Source organism: Oncorhynchus tshawytscha, linkage group LG14 (genome assembly GCF_018296145.1).
Source record: "Oncorhynchus tshawytscha isolate Ot180627B linkage group LG14, Otsh_v2.0, whole genome shotgun sequence".
Lineage (NCBI taxonomy): Eukaryota > Metazoa > Chordata > Actinopteri > Salmoniformes > Salmonidae > Oncorhynchus > Oncorhynchus tshawytscha.
In genome coordinates this window covers 53,894,860-53,901,434 of record NC_056442.1, presented here as the reverse complement: position 1 = coordinate 53,901,434, position 6,575 = coordinate 53,894,860, and positions in this window count along the sequence as shown.

Genomic DNA, 6,575 nt, shown 5'->3' with positions numbered 1-6,575 from the left:
AAAACCTGGCTCCCTGCAGGATCTCGAAGGCTGAAGACATAAGAGGAAGCGGATAACGATTCTTAACTGTTATGTCATTCAGCCCTCGATAATCTACGCAGGGGCGCAGGGACCCGTCCTTCTTCTTAACAAAAAAACCCCCGCTCCGGCGGGAGAGGAGGAGGGGACTATGGTACCGGCGTCGAGAGCTACAGACAAATAATCTTCGAGAGCCTTACGTTCGGGAGCCGACAGAGAGTATAGTCTACCCCGGGGGGTGGTTCCTGGAAGAAGAGAGGTGGCCCTGGACCGACTGAACACCGTGCGCAGATCGTGATATTCCTCCGGAACCCTCGTCAAATCACCAGGCTCCTCCTGTGAAGAAGAGACAGAGGAAACAGGAGGGATAGCAGACATTAAACATTTCACATGACAAGAGACGTTCCAGGAGAGGATAGAATTACTAGACCAATTAATAGAAGGATTATGACAAACTAGCCAGGGATGACCCAAAACAACAGGTGTAAAAGGTGAACGAAAAATTAAAAAGAAATGGTTTCGCTATGATTACCAGAGACAGTGAGGGTTAAAGGTAGCGTTTCACGCTGAATCCTGGGGAGAGAGCTCCCATCCAGAGCGAACAAGGCCGTGGGCTCCTTTAACTGTCTGAGAGGAATGTCATGTTCCCGAGCCCAGGTCTCGTCCATAAAACAGCCCTCCGCCCCAGAGTCTATCAAGGCGCTCTCTTGAAGGAGAGACCAGAGTAGTAGCGCTCACCAGTAGCCCTCCTCTTACTGATGAGCTCTGGCTTTTACTGGACATGAAGTGACAAAATGACCAGCGGAACCGCAATAGAGACAGAGGCGGTTGGTGATTCTCCGTTCCCTCTCCTTAGTCGAGATGCGGATACCCCCAGCTGCATAGGCTCAGCACCCGAGCCGGCGGAGGAAGATGGTAGTGATGCGGAGAGGGGGCAACGGAGAACGCGAGCTCCTTTCCCCGAGCTCGGTGACGAAGATCAACCCGTCGTTCTATGCGAATAGCGAGTTCAATCAAGGAATCCACGCTGGCGGGAACCTCACGGGAGAGAATCTCATCCTTTACCTCCGCGCGGAGACCCTCCAGAAAACGAGCGAGCAAAGCCGGCTCGTTCCAGTCACTGGAGGCAGGAAGAGTGCGAAACTCAATAGAGTAATCTGTTATGGATCGATTACCTTGACATAGGGAAGACAGGACCCTGGAAGCTTCCTCCCCAAAAACAGAACGATCAAAACCCGTATCATCTCCTCCTTAAAGTCCTGATACTGGTTAGTACACTCAGCCCTCGCCTCCCAGATAGCCGTGCCCCACTCACGAGCCCGTCCAGTAAGGAGAGATATGACGTAGGCGATACGAGCTGTGCTCCTGGAGTAAGTGTTGGGCTGGAGAGAAAACACAATATCACACTGGGTGAGGAACGAGCGGCATTCAGTGGCCTCCCAGAGTAACACGGCGGGTTATTGATTCTGGGCTCCGGAGATTCGGAAGCCCTGGAAGTGGCCGGTGGATCGAGGCGGAGATGGTGAACCTGTCTTGTGAGGTCGGAGACTTGGGCGGTCAGGGTCTCAACGGCATGTCGAGCAACAGACAATTCCTGCTCGTGTCTGCCTAGCATCGCTCCCTGGATCTCGACGGCTGAGTGGAAAGGATCCGAAATCGCTGGGTCCATTCTTGGTCAGATTCTTCTGTTGTGCACTTGAGTGAGGACCCAAAAGCGGTTTAACAAAAACAGAGTCCTTTAATGTAAAAACACAGGGAAGACATAGATCCTCTTCAGATGTAGAAAATGGCAAAATAGACAACCCTCAGAGAGGGCGACAAATGAAACAGAAAGTCCTTCTGATATTTACAAAAGAGTCCCCTTCTTAGCAGCAGAGGAGAATAGCTGGGTTGCGGCGACAGACTGCTGGTCTCTCTGGGTAGGCGCGGGTCGTAGCGGACAGAGGTACCTGATCACACGTAGCATCAGAAGAACAGGCAGATTCCGACAGGATGGGACAAGGGTGAAGCAAACGAGACGATAGTTTGGTTCTGGCATGAGAAACTCAAACGAGAATCTGACAAAGAAAGAAGCAGGAACAGAGAGAGAAATAGAGACCTAATCAGAGGGAAAAAGGGAACAGGTGGGAAAAGGGTGAACGAGGTAGTTAGAGAAGATGAGGAACAGCTGGGGGAAGGAGAGGAAGAGAAGGTAACCTAATACGACCAGCAGAGGGAAACGGAGTGAAGAGAAAGAACAGGAACAAGACATAATATGACAATACATGACACTAGCGGTGTTGTTGACAACAACCTGGAGAGAGAGAGAGAGAGAGAGAGAGAGAGAGATGAATGAGTCTAGCGGTGTTGTTGACAACAACCTGGAGAGAGAGAGAGAGAGATAAATGAGTCTAGCTGTGTTGCTGATAACAACCTGGAGAGAGAGAGAGAGATAAAGGAGTCTAGCTGTGTTGCTGATAACAACCTGGAGATAGAGAGAGAGAGATAAAGGAGTCTAGCTGTGTTGCTGATAACAACCTGGAGAGAGAGAGAGAGAGAGATAAAGGAGTCTAGCTGTGTTGCTGATAACAACCTGGAGATAGAGAGAGAGATAAATGACTCTAGCTGTGTTGCTGATAACAACCTGGAGAGAGAGAGAGAGAGATAAATGAGTCTAGCTGTGTTGCTGATAACAACCTGGAGAGAGAGAGAGAGATAAATGAGTCTAGCTGTGTTGCTGATAACAACCTGGAGAGAGAGAGAGAGAGAGATAAATGAGTCTAGCTGTGTTGCTGATAACAACCTGGAGAGAGAGAGAGAGAGAGAGAGAGAGAGAGAGAAAGATGACTCTAGCTGTGTTGCTGACAACAACGTGAAGAGAGAGAGAGATGACTATCTGTGTACTCAACAACAGCCACAAAACAATAAAAGGAGATAGATGCATTAATATTGATTGCTGTTTATTTAGGACCCGTTACTTATACCCTCGGGGGGGTGGTACATTTGGGTTGTATTTGTGAGTTTGTGTGTGTGTGTGTGGTATGGATTTGTGACCCTACTTTATCTGCAGAGCTGCCATTGAGTCCTGGAGGACTGACAGAGTAATAAGCCTGAATTTGAGAAACTAAAATACGTATGTGCACACATGACAATACGGCCGGTCCTGGGAATCGTACCCAATATCCTGACGTGGCAAGCACCAATACGGCCGGTCCTGGGAATCGTACCCAATATCCTGACGTGGCAAGCACCAATACGGCCGGTCCTGGGAATCGTACCCAATATCCTGACGTGGCAAGCACCAATACGGCCGGTCCTGGGAATCGTACCCAATATCCTGACGTGGCAAGCACCAATATGGCCGGTCCTGGGAATCGTACCCAATATCCTGTCGTTGCAAGCACCATACTCTACTAACTGAACTACAGAGGACCATGTTCTACTAACTGAACTACAGAGGACCATGTTCTACTAACTGAACTACAGAGGACCATGTTCTACTAACTGAACTACAGAGGACCATGTTCTACTAACTGAACTACAGAGGACCATGTTCTACTAACTGACCATGTTCTACTAACTACAGAGGACCATGTTCTACTAACTGACCTACAGAGGACCATGTTCTACTAACTGACCATGTTCTACTAACTACAGAGGACCATGTTCTACTAACTGAACTACAGAGGACCATGTTCTACTAACTACAGAGGACCATGTTCTACTAACTGAGCTACAGAGGACCATGCTCTACTAACTACAGAGGACCATGTTCTACTAACTGAACTACAGAGGACCATGCTCTACTAACTACAGAGGACCATGTTCTACTAACTACAGAGGACCATGCTCTACTAACTACAGAGGACCATGTTCTACTAACTACAGAGGACCATGTTCTACTAACTACAGAGGACCATGTTCTACTAACTACAGAGGACCATGTTCTACTAACTACAGAGGACCATGTTCTACTAACTACAGAGGACCATGTTCTACTATCTGAACTACAGAGGACCATGTTCTACTATCTGAACTACAGAGGACCATGTTCTACTATCTGAACTACAGAGGACCATGTTCTACTATCTGAACTACAGAGGACCATGTTCTACTATCTGAACTACAGAGGACCATGTTCTACTAACTGAACTACAGAGGACCATGTTCTACTAACTACAGAGGACCATGTTCTACTAACTACAGAGGACCGTGTTCTACTAACTACAGAGGACCATGTTCTACTAACTACAGAGGACCATGTTCTACTAACTACAGAGGACCATATTCTACTAACTACAGAGGACCATGTTCTACTAGCTGAACTACAGAGGACCATGTTCTACTATCTGAAGTACAGAGGACCATGTTCTACTAACTACAGAGGACCATGTTCTACTAACTACAGAGGACCATGTTCTACTAACTACAGAGGACCATGTTCTACTAACTACAGAGGACCATGTTCTACTATCTGAACTACAGAGGACCATGTTCTACTAACTGAACTACAGAGGACCATGTTCTACTAACTACAGAGGACCATGTTCTACTATCTGAACTACAGAGCACCATACTCTACTAACTGAACTACAGAGGACCATGTTCTACTAACTGAACTACAGAGGACCATGTTCTACTAACTGAACTACAGAGGACCATGTTCTGCTAACTGACTTACAGAGGACCATGCTCTACTAACTGAACTACATAGGACCATGTTCTACTAACTGAACTACAGAGGACCATGTTCTACTATCTGAACTACAGAGGACCATGTTCTACTAACTAAACTACAGAGGACCATGTTCTACTAACTACAGAGGACCGTGTTCTACTAACTACAGAGGACCATGTTCTACTAACTACAGAGGACCATGTTCTACTAACTACAGAGGACCATGTTCTACTAACTACAGAGGACCATGTTCTACTAACTACAGAGGACCATGTTCTACTAGCTGAACTACAGAGGACCATGTTCTACTAACTACAGAGGACCATGTTCTACTATCTGAACTACAGAGGACCATGTTCTACTATCTGAAGTACAGAGGACCATGTTCTACTAACTGAACTACAGAGGACCATGTTCTACTAACTACAGAGGACCATGTTCTACTATCTGAACTACAGAGCACCATACTCTACTAACTGAACTACAGAGGACCATGTTCTACTAACTGAACTACAGAGGACCATGTTCTACTAACTGAACTACAGAGGACTGTGTTCTACTAACTGAACTACAGAGGACCATGTTCTGCTAACTGACTTACAGAGGACCATGCTCTACTAACTGAACTACAGAGGACCATGTTCTACTAACTGAACTACAGAGGACCATGTTCTACTATCTGAACTAATGAGGACCATGTTCTACTAACTAAACTACAGAGGACCATGTTCTACTATCTGAACTGCAGAGGACCATCCTCTATTAACTGAACTACAGAGGACGATGTTCTACTAACTACAGAGGACCATGTTCTACTATCTGAACTACAGAGGACTATGTTCTACTAGCTGAACTACAGAGGACCATGTTCTACTATCTGAACTACAGAGGACCATGTTCTACTAACTAAACTACAGAGGACCATGTTCTACTATCTGAACTACAGAGGACCATGTTCTACTATCTGAACTGCAGAGGACCATGTTCTACTAACTGAACTACAGAAGACCATGTTCTACTAACTGAACTACAGAAGACCGTGTTCTACTAACTGAACTATAGAGGACCATGTTCTACTAACTACAGAGGACCATGTTCTACTAACTGACCTACAGAGGACCATGTTCTACTAACTACAGAGGACCATGTTCTACTAACTACAGAGGACCATGTTCTACTAACTACAGAGGACCATGTTCTACTAACTGAACTACAGACGACCATGTTCTACTAACTACAGAGGACCATGTTCTACTAACTACAGAGGACCATGTTCTACTAACTTACCTACAGAGGACCATGTTCTACTAACTACAGAGGACCATGTTCTACTAACTACAGAGGACCATGTTCTACTAACTGACCTACAGAGGACTATGTTCTACTAACTACAGAGGACCATGTTTTACTAACTACAGAGGACCATGTTCTACTAACTACAGAGGACCATGTTCTACTAACTGAACTACAGAGGACCATGTTCTACTAACTACAGAGGACCATGCTCTACTAACTACAGAGGACCATGTTCTACTAACTACAGAGGACCATGCTCTACTAACTACAGAGGACCATGTTCTACTAACTACAGAGGACCATGTTCTACTAACTACAGAGGACCATGTTCTACTAACTACAGAGGACCATGTTCTACTAACTACAGAGGACCATGTTCTACTATCTGAACTACAGAGGACCATGTTCTACTATCTGAACTACAGAGGACCATGTTCTACTATCTGAACTACAGAGGACCATGTTCTACTAACTGACCTACAGAGGACCATGTTCTACTAACTACAGAGGACCATGTTCTACTAACCACAGAGGACCGTGTTCTACTAACTACAGAGGACCATGTTCTACTAACTACAGAGGACCATGTTCTACTAACTACAGA